The 17,037-nt window shown below is 42.6% G+C and overlaps 1 protein-coding gene and 1 long non-coding RNA gene across 6 annotated transcripts in view; one reads left to right on the top strand and one right to left on the bottom strand.

Annotated features, from left to right (window-relative positions):
- The window catches only part of PARD3B (par-3 family cell polarity regulator beta), a 2,038,921-nt gene that overhangs the window by 1,887,908 nt on the left and 133,976 nt on the right, over positions 1 to 17,037 (top strand). The window lies entirely within an intron of this gene.
- LOC143784123 (uncharacterized) lies at positions 16,006 to 16,866 on the bottom strand. Its single transcript, XR_013217714.1, has 3 exons — positions 16,509 to 16,866; positions 16,344 to 16,406; positions 16,006 to 16,082 (listed from the first exon to the last, which is right to left on the bottom strand). It is a non-coding gene; the product is annotated as an uncharacterized LOC143784123 (long non-coding RNA).

Below are 17,037 nucleotides of genomic sequence, written 5' to 3'. Positions count from 1 at the left end.
TGCCAGAGGTCAGAGGAGAATGGGCAGACTGGTTCGAGCTGATAGAAAGGCAACAGTGACTCAAATCGCCACCCGTTACAACCAAGGTAGGCCTAAGAGCATCTCTGAACGCACAGTGCGTCGAACTTTGAGGCAGATGGGCTACAGCAGCAGAAGACCACACCGGGTACCACTCCTTTCAGCTAAGAACAGGAAACTGAGGCTACAATTTGTACAAGCTCATCGAAATTGGACAGTAGAAGATTGGAAAAACGTTGCTTGGTCTGATGAGTCTCGATTTCTGCTGCGACATTCGGATGGTAGGGTCAGAATTTGGCGTAAACAACATGAAAGCATGGATCCATCCTGCCTTGTATGGAGCATCTTTGGGATGTGCAGCCGACAAATCTGCGGCAACTGTGTGATGCCATCATGTCAATATGGACCAAAATCTCTGAGGAATGCTTCCAGCACCTTGTTGAATCTATGCCACGAAGAATTGAGGCAGTTCTGAAGGCAAAAGGGGGTCCAACCCGTTACTAGCATGGTGTACCTAATAAAGTGGCCGGTGAGTGTATATACACAGTACAGACGAAAAGTTTGGACACACCTTTTAATGTAAAGATTTTTCTGTATTTTCATGACCATGAAAATTGTAAATTCACACTGAAGGCATCAAACTATGAATTAACACATGTGGAATTATATACCTAACAAAAAAGTGTGAAACAACTGAAAATATGTCTTATATTCTAGGTTCTTCAAAATAACCACCTTTTGCTTTAATGACTGCTTTGCACACTCTTGGCATTCTCTTGATGAGCTTCAAGAGGTAGTCACCGGGAATGGTTTTCACTTCACAGGTGGGCCCTGTCAGGTTTAATAAGTGGGATTTCTTGCCTTATAAATGAGGTTGGGACCATCAGTTGTGTTGTGCAGAAGTCTGGTGGATACACAGCTGATAGTCCTACTGAATAGATGGTTAGAATTTGTATTATGGCAAGAAAAAGCAGCTAAGTAAAGAAAAACGAGTGGCCATCATTACTTTAAGAAATGAAGGTCAGTCAGTCCGAAAAATTGTGAAAACTTTGAAAGTGTCCCCAAGTTGCAAAAACCATCAAGCGCTACAAAGAAACTGGCTCACATGAGGATCGCCCCAGGAAAGGAAGACCAAGAGTAACCTCTTCTTCTGAGGATAAGTTTATTTGAATCACCAGCCTCAGAAATCGCTGGTTAACAGCAGCTCAGATTAGAGACCAGGTCAATGCCACATAGAGTTCTAGCAGCAGACACATCTCTACAACTGTTAAGAGGAGACTTTGTGCAGCAGGCCTTCATGGTAAAATAGCTGCTAGGAAACCACTGATAAGGACAGGAAACAAGCAGAAGAGACTTGTTTGGGCTAAAGAACACAAGGAATGGACATTAGACCAGTGGAAATCTGTGCTTTGGTCTGATGAGTCCAAATTTGAGATCTTTGGTTCCAACGACCGTGTCTTTGTGTGACACAGAAAAGATGAACGGATGGATTCTACATGCCTGGTTCCCAACGTGAAGCATGGAGGAGGAGGTGTGATGGTGTGGGGTGCATTGCTGGTGACACTGTTGGGGATTCATTCAAAATTGAAGGCATACTGAACAAGCATGGCTACCACAGCATCTTGCAGCGGCATGCTATTCCATCCGGTTTGCGTTTAGTTGGACAATCATTTATTTTTCAACAGGACAATGACCCCAAAGAGTGATGGGGTGCTACGCCAGATGATCTGGCCTCCACAGTCACCAGACCTGAACCCAATGGTTTGGGGTGAGCTGGACCGCAGAGTGAAGGCAAAAGGGCCAGCAAGTGCTAAGCATCTCTGGGAACTCCTTCAAGATTGATGGAAGACCATTTCCAGTGACTACCTCTTGAAGCTCATCAAGAGAATGCCAAGAGTGTGCAAAGCATTCATAAAAGCAAAAGGTGGCTACTTTGAAGAACCTAGAATATAAGACATATTTTCAGTTGTTTCACACTTTTTTGTTAAGTATATAATTCCACATGTGTTAATTCATAGTTTTGATGCCTTCAGTGTGAATTTACAATTTTCATAGTCATGAAAATACAGAAAAATCTTTAAATGAGAAGGTGTGTCCAAACTTTTGGTCTGTACTGTATACAAATTTGCCTAAAATACAAAGTAAATGTGTCATCTTTAACCTTAGGCCTTTTAGAGATAATTTCATCTTCCACTTGCTTAACTGTTCACAATAACAGTAATTTTGACCAGGGGTGCCCCAACTTTTACATGCCACTACATATATATATTTTTTTCCTTTTATTATAAATTTCCTCATACACCCCGCAGATAAGGCATTGCTTGTTTGATGGAGATGAAACGGTGAAATGGTCGATATATTTTGTGTTTATGTAGTAAAATATCAGTCATTTGGTGAAAATGTAGAATATTTTGCAATTTTCAAGCTTTTCATTTTTATGTCTTTAAACCAGTGAGTTATGTCACACAAAATAGTTAATAAATAAAATTTACAACATGTCTTCTTTACATCACCGTCATTTTTTTAAACATTTTTTTTTGTTTAGAAGTTAAAATAGTTAAAAGCTTATCAGTGATTTCTCCTTCATCCAACAAAATTTGCAAACCATTTTTTTAGGGACGTTATCCAGTTTGAAGTGACTTTGAGGGGTCTATGTGACAGAAAATACCCAAAAGTGACACAATTTTAAAAACAAAAAGTGTTTAAAACCACATTCAAGAAGAATATTAACCTTTTCGGTCATTTTCAAGAATTAAAGCAATGTGGAAGGAAAAAATAAAAATATAAAATTCCCCCCCCCAAAAAGAAAAAATAATTTAGCTTTAGCCCTAAATTTAGCATTTTCACAAAGGTAACAGGAGAAAATGGACATCAAAATTTGTTGTGCAATTTCTCCAGAGTATGTTTATACCCCATATATGGTGGAAAACTATTGTTTGGGCACACGTAAGGGCTCAGAAGGGAGGGAGCTCCATTTGACTTTTGAAGCGCAAAATTGGATGGAACAGACAGTGGACTCCATGTCACGTTTGCAGACCTCCAGATATGTCTAAACAGTGGAAAACACATACAAGTGACCCCATTTTGGAAACTAAAACCCACAAGGAATCAATCCAAAATTTTTGTGAGTACCTTGAGTCCACAGGTGCTTCACAGAATTTGATAATGTTGAGCTGTGAAAATGAAAAAATACATTTCTCCCACAAAAATATTGCATTAGCCCAAAATGTTTCATTTTCAAAAGGGTAACAGTAGAAAATTGACCCTAAAATTTGCTCTGCAATTTTTGCTGAGTACACCAATATGCCATATGTGGTGGAAAAAAACTATTTGGGCACAGGCAGGGCTTGTAAGGGAAGGAGCGCCATTTAACTTTTGGAGAGGAAAATTGACTGGAATAGATATCGGACACCATGTCACGTTTCTAGTGCCCCTGATGTACCTAATCAGTGAAATGCCCTCAAAAGTTGACCCCATTTTGGAAACTACACCCATCAAGATATTTATCCAAAGGATTTATCCAAAGGTGTGGTGAGTACCTTGAGCCATGAAAATAAACTAATTAAACTTATATCACAATAATGTTGTTTTAGCCCAATTTTTTTCATTTTCATAAGGGTAGCAGGAGAAAATTTGTTATGCAATTTTTCCTGAGAATGCTGATACCCCATATGTGGTAGTAAACTGCTGTTTGGGCGCACTGCCAAGCATCAAAAGAAGGATAGAAGTTTGAGCACAGACTTTGATGGAATGTTCTGTGCCATGAACATTGAGCTGTGAAAATAAAACAATGAAATTTTGCTTTAGCCCCAATTTTTCCATTTTAGCAAGGGTAAACAGGAGAAAACAAATAGTACAAAATGTACAATTGGTGGAGAAAGGATTAACTTGATGGACCTAGGTCTTTTTTCAACTTTTGAAACTATGTAACTACAATTTCTTCTGTATACGCTAGTACCCCATGTGTGGTCAAAAACTACTTTGAGGTACGTTACAAAGCTCAGAAGGGAAACAGTGCACCATATTGCAGTGCACATTTTGCTGTTATGGTTTATGGGTGCTATGTCATGTCTACTATGTCTAAGTGTCCGCTTCCAGTCGGCATACATGCCCAAAAATAATGAGAAACAAAGCACATGTTCACACTGTCCGCACTATTATATTGTCATGTGTTGCTGTTTATCCTTTTTTTATCTGCTGTCTATCTGTGTTTGTGATTGCATTTACCCATTTTTAAGACTTTCTATGCAGAATATGTCTTTATTCGTAAAACCGATTTCAGTTGAAAGAGGGTGCATTTAGTTTCTCTCATGATTTTATATAAATAAATATTAAAAATGGAAATATACATAAACCCTTTGCAACACTAAGTTTGAATATAACCTAAATGTAGGTTCATTGTAGGACTCATACAGTACATGATTGCATCTGCACTGATAAGACTGTAAGTGTGCAATATCTATAATATAATGCTAGGAGCGTCACTCTGTCCGAAGCCTTTATAGACTGCGCAAGCGCGCCGCTCCTGCGCAGTCTAGATCCCACAGAGTTACGCACCGGGGATGAGGATTATGGTCCAGGAGATCGCGGTATGTGTAAGCACTGAATGCATACTGCGATCTCCAGCACAACAACCTACTTCCAGCAGTAGCGTAGCTACCGGGGGGCAAAGGGGGCCCACCCGGAGCTACGCTACTGTAACTGTATTGTCGTGCACAGTGCGCCGATACAGTTACATTCTGCAGCAGAGCAGGGAGAATCGATCTCCCTGCTTTGCCGCCCGGCCGCTATGGGTCCCTGAGCAGGCGGGGGAGGCGGCTGCCAGCAGTGGGCCCCCTGCCTGTCGTCACAGGGTCAGCTATATTGGCATCTAGCCGTATATTTACATGAAAATGCATTCTATTCAAATTTGACAAAAATCAGCAGTCACATCTGGTCTTTGTCATATCTTCTGACTCCCTCTGCAAGCACGTTTATGTATTACGTTTATTATACACTGGGGTCTATAGAGACCAGAGAGCATAATAATGGACATTATATTCCAAGGGAGAATAACTTCTCTGCTAAGCAAATTTCACAGGAAAATCTGTGTGAACAATCAAATTTGAATTTTACCTGATCTGCCCATCTCTAAATACTCCCAGTTGATTGTGGGATAGTTAGTAGGGATGAAATTTCAAAAACTAACTTGTTACAATGTTTACACCCTACCTAGTGTACTAAGCTCATATTTAGTATGCTCTTTAGCACTATTCTTTTGCAAAACCCCTTAACGTCCCATGACACAGAGATGTATCTAAGTTTTATGGCACAAATTCAGTTTCGCATCCTTCCCTCCCCCCCAAAAACACATATGCAATTTGCACACGTAGTCACGGTCCGACTAGATGCTCTAACTAATTCTCTCAAATTCAGTGACAAACTGAGAGAAGCAGGAAGAGAAGCTAGTTGTCATGTTACCATAACTGTGAAAATCGTATATGAGTGATGCGGCCATGCGATGACTGCTGGAACCAGCAAGCAGAGCTGAATCTGGACAGTGAGGATATTACATGCTGTTAGGATTGGCATGCTACAGTACTTCGCAGTAGCGTAGCTACTGGGGGGGCAGAGGGGGCCATTGCCCCGGGCCCAGTCACCTGAAGGGGCCCCCCAGGGGATCCACTGCTGAGTCTGAGGTGTCAGGGAGAGAGCAGCACAATGCCGGCTACAGAGCCTCCCTCCCTGCAGAGTGCAGTGTGGTCTCACCTAAGGAATCTCTTCCGGGCTGGCAGCAGCAGCAGCAGTTACTTTCTGTGTGCAGTGTGTGCACGCTGGGTTTGGCTGAGGCACGCTGGGTCCTAGTGCCCTCCTTGCATCTATCTGGTCACTTCCTGGTTCTCCTCACTGTCTGCCTGAAAACGTCATCAGTAAGTGGGGATGGAATTTATTAGAGTAATTCGATTTAGGCATATCATGGTCACTGTGGGAGTGAATGTGAGAGGATTGTGCTATTGTAGGGGTTGAAGTGGGAGAGGAGGACAGGGCACTGTGGGGTAAATGTGAAACGATGGGGGTCATTGTGGGTGTGCAGGGGGACAGGGCACTGTGGGGGTGAGTGAGAGAGGATGGTGGTATTGTGGGAGGGGGACAGGGTATTGGGGGTGAATGGGAGAGTTTGAGGGTATTGGGAGGGCTGACGTGGGTGAGGGGGCACTGGGGGGCTAATTATTATTATACTGTTTAATGTTATGAGATATTTACTTCATCATATGTGAGAGTATGTGCCCTCGAGCTGTATTGGCAGCGCTTTGGACACAGCAGATACCCCGCTCCGCCCAAAGCGCCGCCCCCTGTTGTATGCCCGGTGATTCCGCATATATTCATTGAACACAGGTGGAATCACCGCATCCTATTCATAGACTGTTTTATTTATCTTGTGGAGACAGAGCATCTCCACAAGGTAAATAGACATGCTGCTGTCTAGAAAGACGCGCCACATGTCCGGTTATGCACGTCTGCCTCCTGCATCTGTGTACGCATAGTGGAGATGGGATTTCATAAAATCCCCTCCACTATGCTGTAACATCTGGAAACTGTGGTTTCGACGCTGCAGATGTACACAGCATCCAATCCCCAGCAAAAACCCAAGCAATACGCCCTTTGGAAACATACCCTAATAGTTGCTGTCTTGGGGGCTGGAGATGGGGAGGTCGGGGGCTTTTTATTATTGCGAGCTGGGTCTTTTATAAGTATTAGTAAAACAAGCATAGCAAAGAAGGTTAATATTACTATAACAAGGATAAGTATTAACATAAGGGCGCAGACAGACACTGTATAACTCATGCGACGATCTCATTGCAATCCTCGGACTGGCCCTGACACCTCTCCTGACATGAGCGTGACAGCATGATCAATTACTATGCAACTGTCAGCCTCAGGTCAGGAGAGCCGACGGTCAGTCCGAGGACTGCGATGCGATCCTCACATGAGAAATACGTCCGTCTGTCTGCCCCCTAACAAGTATAACAATACAGTAACCACGGGCTGCATTCTATGTTATAAGAATAAATTGCTTATAATTAAATTATTAAAGGGAACCTGTCACCCTCCCCAGGGCCTATTAAGGTAATAGAGCCACCTTCAGCAGCACTAAGGCTACATTCTGTGAAGGTGGCTCTTATGTTTTTGATCCCTAATAGCGCTGAAATATTCACTTTTATAAATTGCGTGCCATACCTGTATTGAGTCTGGGGGGTACGTCTTTTGTCCCCTGACACAACCGCCTCCCAGCCATCCATCATCCCACCGGGCGCCGATGCCTGCGCTGGGCTCTCATTTTTTAGGCATGCGCTGCCCTGGAACTCACATCAGCTGATGTACTGGTATCGCGCCTGCGTGTAGTGGAGGACCGATATCCCGCCCCGCAGTGTGTTATGATTTATTCACAGTGCGGGGCTGGGAATCTGGCGCTGTGCGTAGGTGCGATCTACTTACATCACTTGATTTAAGTTTCAGGGCAGCGAGCACGGCACATGCCCGAGAAATAATTGCAGAGCGCCAGTAACGGCACAAGACAGAAAGGAGGCGCTGCTCGGTGGGATGATGGACAGCTGTGAGGCGGCTGAGTCAGGGGGAGAAAACTTACCCCCTGGACTCAACACAGGTATGGCACACAATTTATAAAAGTGAATATTTCAGCATTATTAGGGATAAAAAACATAAGAGCCACCTTCACAGAATGCAGCCTTAGTGCTGAAGAAGGTGGCTCTGTTACCTTAATAGGCCCTCGGGGGTGACAGGTTCCCTTTAAGTTATTAAAGGCTTTGGATAATTGTCTGCAGTCACTCTACAGACTGCCAAATCATGATGGGGTGCACCTGCCGTCATGAGACCCCAAGATCACTGGTGTAATCAGGCGGTCATGTGACCACGTTTGCTATTTGCACGTGTTGACTAGACAAGTTTGACTTCTCTCAATAGAAGAAAATCGTCACACGACCTCCTGCTCTCATCAGCGATGCTGGGGCCATTATTACTGTACATAGGGGGACTCCTAAATATTAAGTAGGCACTTATGAAGCATTGAAGCCTGACTACTGGGTGGCAGATAGTTCTGTACCGGCTCTCAGTCTGTCCCAGGGCATCAGTTACACCCGCCGCTCTCTATACACAGAGCGGTGACTGAAAAATGTTGAAGTAATAGTATACACAGTTTGTCAGTCTGGGCCAGGTGGAAAAGATGGGAAAAGTGAATGGCTCCACCGCAAAGAATGTCCTCTGTAAGTCACCATCTATAACTGTACAGTGATCTCTCGATGTCATGCAGGATTGGTATCTACCACTATATGGTGTTACCGTATGGCGGTAATATCAGTGCTGGTTATTGTATAGAGATTTATTTTCAATAACAGTGCGGTCATCTCCTGAGGTTCCCCTATACCCACCGTAGTTACAATCATGGTTACCTGGTTAAGGGCCACAGGTGGACACAGATAGAAAAGGGCCCATGTGCAAGAACAATATATGGGCCCTTTGCAGCCCAAGAATTTCTAAAAATACAAAATTGCACCTTATTTAGAGGTAGAAATGGGCCCCCTTAAGTCTTGGGCCCATGTGCTGCCACATAGTTTGCACTAATGATATGTCTGCCTGTTAGGGGCCCACTCACATGTTTTGCCCCCCCTAAGCTGAACCCCTAGCTATGCCTCTGGTACTTCGGTTTATAATTAAAGTCCTTGTCCAGGTATGAGATGAAATTCTGCAGTCACTCTATTTGGCTGCAGGCTTCAAAATTCTCACAGCACATGCACTGCACACTGTAACGATTTTCCCTTGCCGTTGGCAAGAGTGGGTGGCCATGGAGATCAAGTATGCAATTTGTTTACTTCTGTCCACATTCTGACTAGACGTGTCTGGCCACGCTCAATTCAGTTTCACTGAGTGAGGCCACGCCTGTCAGTACGTGGTCGCATGTGTGCAAATCTCCGGCACCAGAGAATCCTGACAGCATGCAATGCGCACTATGAGAATACAGAAGTCTGCTGTCAAATGACAAACTTGGACAACCCCTTTAATACTCCTAATATAAATAAATAATGTAAGAATTGGTCAGTATCACAAAAATAGTTTACATTCAGGTACCATACGGATGACGTTGTCGCTGATTGGAGTCATTCTCTTTCTTTTCTTTTTTGTCTTGTCCAGACGCCATGATGCCTTTTCTCATCCACAGCTCATCTCTGAAGAATTCCATCTTCTCCAGTCTTGTGCAGCACATCCCCACATGCACGATGCCCTTAAAAATATCAATATCATGATAATGCTCCAGAATAAAAATATCTGCCCTATGCAGAGCCTCTGAATAAATATTTTCCCCTCACTATTTTCCCTGCACAAAATATGACCAATACACTGTCCTTCTAATGGTTCATGCCCTCCACATTGCCCCATCCTTTCCATACTAGTCCCACTCTTCACACTGTCCTCTGACACTGTGTCACCCCTATAGGGCCCAATTTACATACAGTGCCCCCTCATCATTCTCCCCTTCCTTGGCATACTGTTCCCTCCTGGTTGTGCCCTTACACTGCCCTTCAGTCTTTAATCTGTGCCCACTCACACTTTTCTCCCCCATACTGTCTCCTCGCACTATTCCCCTCAATACTCTCCCTCCTGCACACTGTCTAAACTGTCTCCTCATGCATTTACCCCTCACTCTCCATACTACCTCCTAACACATCCCACCGACTCTCCATACTGTGTCCACACCCATCCATCATCCTCGCTTCCCAGACTGTCTGCATATATTTTTTCCTCACCACTCATACTGTCCCAAATCATCCCCCCACTCACCCTAATGTGTCTTCATCTATCCCCTTACTTGCTCCCCATACTGTGTCCACATACATGTCCCCATTTGCCCCTTTACTGTTTTCACACCCATGCCCCCACTTGCCATACTGTGTCCACACCAATCCCCCCACTCACCATGCTGTGATTGTACCCATCCCTCTAATAGATTCCCCCCTGGCCCCTCATAATGTGTCCGCATCCACTCATCATACTGTTTCTTCACCCATCTCCCCAATCACCATACTGTGTCCACACCCATCCCCCTATACATACTGTTTCCTCACACATGCCTCACATCTCCCCCTTGTTCCTCAAATGTTCTCCCATTTCACTAAATCTTCCACCACACTAGATCTCCCCTACTCCTCCCCCACAGTAAATCTTCCACACATCAAAGCTCCCCAACAGTTAATCTCCCCAACAGTAAATCTCCCACACAGTAAATCTCCCCCACACCAATTCCCACCCACACTAAATCCCTCCCCCAACGTAATCTTCTGTGACTTAAGCTTCACTGGTCTGGATCACTTAACACCAATGTTCTTTGCACCTCTGCACAACGGCGAGTAACAGCAGCATGATCACATGACCTGATCATGCTGCTGACATCTCCCTGACCCAGCAGATACAATTGTTCACTGGGAGATGGCTCACTGTACCCTTCTCTATGCCGGCTGTCAGATCGACAGTTCGCTCAGAGAACATGTGACTCCCAGTCTAAGTGACAACAAAATGCTGCCATCAGTATAGACAACTCGGACCATCGCATTAGGTGCCACGTGTCCCCCCACATACGCCTCTGCCATGAAGGATATATGGATATGAAGGGAAGAATGGGGTGCTCAATCGTATAACGTGTGGTTCTCTGAAGTAAATAAATATAACCTGTAGAGTATAAACTTCGGCATTCAAAATATGTTGCAAAGGAGTTTTTGAACACAGACCCAGTAAATTTCAGATAATTAAATCAACATTTCGGCCTATAGTACAGTCTTTCTCAAGATATATCTGTATTTGGACATAAACAAAAAATTCACTAACAAGTCATCAATTTTACAAAACATAGTATAAGTAAGCACAATACTCAAGCCCATTTCCCTCAAACAAGGAGTGGGCAAAACTCCATACTCTAATATATGACATAGATCATGTCACAATTATGTAACATATGGATCAAGAGTGTCCCATAAATTCATATAAAATCCATAGTACTTTATTTCAAAATATAAAATATAACAAACATCACACATATAAAAAAGGGTTGCCTCAAACCAATTAACACATGAGCCGGGAGAACAACTGCAGAAGCGCGATATTAATTGTATATACAATTAGCCATATTCGGCATTCAATTAGTGCACAGATGTCCAAATTTCACATGTAAACTTATATTAAGGATAAGAAATTAAATGTTTGCACGCAGTCTGGACATCACCACACATACTGGTGTCTCAGGGGTTAAAATCACTCCCTGTCACACTAAGGTAAACCTTTTCTTTATTAATACCCTGTAACAGTGATTATATTCAAAGCAAAATGTATAATGTGTGGAAACGTCCAGACTGCTCACATAGCGCCAAGGCTTATAAGGTGCTAGTGCATAGATACATTTGTAGCTATTATAAAAAGCCACATCTCTTTCTGCCTCACAGACTTGTTAGCTACATGTACCCAACTGCACATTAAAGACTCTGGCCTGAATACCAATATATTGCACCCCTGTGCTTCATTGCACATAGATTTGTGTGCACAATTGCACACTAATGGCTGCACTTACAACAATGCTCAGTTACATATGCAGACCATGGCACCCAGCTCTCCAAAGAAGGTACTGTATGTCCCGATAGACATATCTCCAGGTAACAGTACAAGATGGTAAATGAAGCAAGGTACATATAACCTGAATCCGCGCTGCTGATAGTATGGACGCCGAGTGGCACGCCGTCTCCCTGTACCCCGACGCACGTTTCGCTCATGCTTCTTCCTGGGGGGACGAAGCAGCATAGTAAGAGCCAAACAATCAAAGCCATAAATAAAATAAAGTAACAGTGCATCAAGTTTAAGCAGGAAAAACATCATTGAGGCCCATGCAGCTGTGTCACCGCAATACTAGTAGAAGAATGCTCCATAAAAAATCATAATATTGAAAACTTATAACAGCAGCACAGGAATCCTGTAACACTGCACACACAGCCCCAATGTGCGTTTCGCGTTGGCTTCTTCAGGGGACGGGTGTCAAGGTATCAGAAAACCTAAATACACCTCTGGTGTAGCAAATTTTGTCTAATTGCTAGTACTTATAGAGAATTTCTATTAAAGATTATATTTTAACTTTCTAGTGTGGATCCACATTCTTTGCGTGGACTAATTTATCTGGCCGAGTCAGTGATACAATACATGAAGGAATATATCATACTTTTCAGTCTTACGTAATTTTTTTTTCCGCTTTGTAAGGTGTCATTGGGGCTTCTAGCCTTATACCCCTAATGATGACTGACAAGGTAAAACATGTCAAGGCTCTAGGCTGGAAATTTCAACACATCAGATTAGTGGCAGTCTGACACGTGGCACACCCAGTGATCATTTATTAACAGGGTACGGTGCTATCACGTTTTTTTTTTCAGTGTGTTGGATCCAATTTTGTGTGTTTTTTACCATCTGTTCAGCCTTTGTTTACTTGTATAAAAATATTTCAAAGTTCTCCAACCATTAAACTGTAAAAAACAGACTGCACACGGATTGCACAAGGATGGCAGGGTGTGCTGTCCTCTTTTTATCACTGACCCATTCGAATGTGCAATTTAGATCCGTGAATTAGATCAAGAATGAGAATGTATTTATTTTTTTTCGGATAATCAATCCAGTTATGTGAAGATGAGCATTGACTGTAATGGGTACGTGATCAGTCTGTGAAAAACATAGATAGAACGTGCATGTGTCCATCTGAAGGAGGCTTATATCCAGACTCACACATCTGTGTCCAAGTACAGACTGTGATGCCATACAGCCACGTGTTTTCTCACCCAAACTCACAGCTTCATAGGCACGTGTGACACAACTTTCCTGAAAACTAAAAATCCCTTTAAATTTGTCTCCAACATTGTAACATTTCAGGCTGAAACCCAACTGTTACAATTTGCTACCACCATGCTGTGCCTCCTTGTCTTTGGGTTGTGACCTCATATCTAAATGAAGAAAGAATGCTTAAATTAAAGACCAGTGAACATTTGGCATAAGACCACAGGAAAACATAAGTATTTGTGCACAGATGTTGTGGTCGGCTAACCATACTGCTGCCCACCCAGTCACAATAAGACCGCACAAAAAAGAATAGCTGTTATATATGTCTTAGTCTGCTATGCGAGCTCTCCAATACTAGTTTTCCAAATTTACAAGAATTTTTATCTTTTCAACTAAAAACAGGTGATGAAATGATAGCATGATTTGATTAGCTAAAGGCTCCCATACACATTACATATGCTGGAATGTGGATATATAGGCTGAGATCAGCGACCATTAAAGGGTAGCTGTCAACAGGATTTTGCTAACCTATCTGAAAGCATCATCATGTAGGGGCAGATATCCTGATTCCTGTGACGTATCACTTACTGGGCTGCTTGCTGTCATTTTGATAAAATCACTGTTTTATCTGCTGCAGATCTATCAGTTGTATGAATGCTGAGCTCTATATACACTTGTGTGAAGTTTGCCCCTTCCTGATTTCCTATTCTTTTGCATGTTTGTCACACTTAAATGTTTCTGATCACCAAACAAATTTAAATATTAGACAAAGATAACACAGGTAATCACAAAATGCAGTTTCTAAATGAAGATCTTTATTAATAAGGGGAAAAGAAATCCAAACCTACAGGGTCCTGTGTTAAAAAGTGATTGCCCCCTAATCCTAATAACTGGCTGGGTCGCCCTCAGCAGCCACAACTGCAATCTGGCATTTGCGATAACTGGCAATGAGTCTTTTGCAACACTCTGGAGTAACTTTGGCCTACTCATCTTTGCAGAATTGTTGTAATTCAGCCACATTGGAGGGTTTCTGAGCATGAACCGCCTTTTTAAGGTCAGGCCACAACATCTCAATTGGATTAAGGTCAGAACTTTGACTAGGCCACTGCAAAGTCCTAATTTTGTTTTTCTTAAGCCATTCAGAGGTGGACTTGCTGGTACGCTTTGGATCATTCTCCTGCTGCATAACCCAAGTGCGCTTCAGCTTGAGGTCACGAACAGATGGCCAGACATTCTCCTTCAGGTTTTTTTGGTAGAATTCATGGTGCCATTAACCACAGCGCATCACCAAGGTTCTGAAGCAGCAAAACAGCCCCAGAACATCATACTACCACCATATTTACAGTTGTATGATGTTCCCTTTCTGAAATGATGTGTTACTTCACCACCAGATGTAATGGGATATACACCTTCCAAATAGTTCAACTTTTGTCTCATCTGTCCACAGAGGATTTTTCCGAAAGTCTTGGGGATCATCAAGATGTTTTCTGGCAAAACTGAGAAAAGCCTTTGTTCTTATTGCTCAGCAGTGGTTTTCATCTTGGAACTCTGCCATGCAGGCCATTTTTGCCCAGTTTCTTTTGTATGGTGGAATCGTGAACACTGATCTTAACTGGGGCAAGTGAGGCCTGCAGTTCTTTGGATGTTGTTGTGGGGTCTTTTGCGACTTCTTGGATGAGTCGCCCCTGCGCTCTTGGGGTAATTTTGCTTTGTTGGTCAGTCATGCGAAGGTTCACCACTGTTCCAAGTTTTTGCAATTTGTGGATAATGGCTCTCACTGTGGTTCGTTGGAGTTCTAAAGCTTTAGATATGACTTTTATAATCTTTTCCAGACTGATAGATTTAAGTGTGACAAATATGCAAAAGAAGAGGAAACCCGAAAGGGTGCAAACACTTTTTCACACAACTGTAACCTTGCTCACACCACTGATTAGCAGCTTTCTGACCATGCACAGTGTACACAGAAAAATGCCAATGAGTGACAGGGGCAGGGTTATACAGAGCTCATGAATATGATTGGCTACCTGACAGCAGGTTTACTAGTCCTCTAGTGATAATCTCCTGCTGATAAAGCTGTGACTTTATGAAAAGTACACTAAGCAGCCAAGTAAGTGACACATTGCTCGAGTCATGATCTCTATCTCAATATTATGCTGTTCTCGAGTTAAGCGGCAAAAATCTGGCAAAAATCTGTTGACAGATTCCCTTTAAGGCTACGGTCAGACGGCTGTAAATTATGTCAGCCGAAAGAATCGGGAGGATTATTCCAATGACACTCTGATCAGAGTTTGAGCCAAGTGTCAGCATAGTGTGATCTGATTCTCATGGTTGAGAGAATCAAAGCACACTGTGAGGAGAAGATGGAGACCAAAATTTCATCCAAGTGCAGTCCAATGTTTTCCTTGCATCCGTAGACTTGAGTGGGTGAGTGGCATCCCATTTCAAAGTGATATCGCACAGATAGGTATCTGTTTTGATCTATGTGTTTATTGTTATGCTGTAATGTCTATTGTATGTACAAGTCCCCTGTAAAATGTAAAGTGCTGCGGAATATGTTGGCGCTATAGAAATAAAATTATTATTATATTGCAGCATACTGTGATTTTTTTCACTGACAGATTCTGGCAGTGAAAAAAATCATACATCAGCACTGCGTCATTGAACAACAATGGTCCGAGTGCTATATGATTAAAAAAAATCAGATAGCACTTGTCTGATGTGTAAGCTCATGTGAGCAATCCCAAAATGTGTACAGCAGCCTCCTAATTGTCTCCCTACAGATTATATCGGAGTTAAGCCGCTAACAGATGATTCTGGTAATAGCTTTCCCAGAGATAAAACAGACTTTGCCGAGCGTTCATGTGTATGGTACAGTCGGAAGAGATAGCTGTCAGTCAAACAATAGTTCGGTTGACTGTTATGTATGGCTAGCTTTAGCTTCTGTTCACATTGTAGAAGCCTCTTTGCCAGATTCAAGATGTACATCTCTGTACAATCTGATGGACCTTATTATATACCGTATATACTCATGTATAAGCCGAGATTTTCAGCACTTTTTTTGTGCTGAAAGCGCCCCCCTCAGCTTATACACAAGTCATTGCCAGAAAGCCAAATCAAAAAAGGAGTCTAGCACTCATCTTCAGCAAACGTGGAATAGATTTATTTGTAGCACTTGAAACGTTTCAGTCCAAAGGGACTTTCATCAGTCACTACAGTATCATAAGAAAATAAAGAAACAAAAAATGAAGTACAACCAGTACAAAAATAACCAAGGTATATACAGGATAACATACAGTAACATATAAACAATAAATTGACATACAGCGTTCGCTTGAGGCAAGAGGTCAAAATGGAATATCATACTAGAATAAGATATAAAGGCAGTAGGTTGAACCGCAAATATCTACCCCCCGTGTCAAAGAAAGTGAGACAATAAGTGACCATAAGAGCCCACACAATGGGGAACGTACCGTGCTAATGATAGCCAGTAGGGCTGTGTTCATGGGGAAAGAAACAGTACCCAATCAATGTACCTAACGTAAATAAACAGGAAACGAAAAGAATGTTTGTAAAGAATGCTTATAAAGGATATCCTGGAGAGGATGAAAAACCAAGGGTATGACTAAAATACTCACAAAGACGCCGCCACACTATAGGGCACAAAGGATAGGAGTAATATAACTTAGGCAGAGTGCTAGTATGGTGGGGCGATGACCACCTATAAAGTAAAACACCTGCAATCTGGGGAAAAAAAAAAAAGAAAGGGGATTCAGACTATTGTCAAACCTAAGGATATGGGGCGCTCCAGTAAAAATGTGCCAAATGTCCGTGAAACATATTACCTGAGGATGATGGTAACAGGAGAAAGCGAGGCACGGCCTCCAGACACGGAATCCACCGCAAGTCTGGGGAGTGTGGATCTGTCTGTGTATAAATAGTATAGGAGGCAGGAGCCGGGTAATTAGGGGGCGGTGCCGCTAAACAGAATGTGATGTGGCGTTGGGAAAAATAAATAAATAAATAATTGAACGCTGTTTTATCTGTGTAACAGTGTCTAAATTGAGACGAATATACTGAGTATGATAGAAGGTGAAATCTGAGTACCTATAACAAGGAAAAAGTATGGTATCAGACACTTAGTGGGTCCGTGATATAGTTGCATAT

The sequence above is a fragment of the Ranitomeya variabilis genome, chromosome 7 (genome assembly GCF_051348905.1).
Source record: "Ranitomeya variabilis isolate aRanVar5 chromosome 7, aRanVar5.hap1, whole genome shotgun sequence".
Taxonomy (NCBI): Eukaryota; Metazoa; Chordata; class Amphibia; order Anura; family Dendrobatidae; genus Ranitomeya; species Ranitomeya variabilis.
The sequence above is the reverse complement of the archived record's forward strand: the minus strand, read 5'-3'. Positions and strand labels throughout refer to the sequence as shown.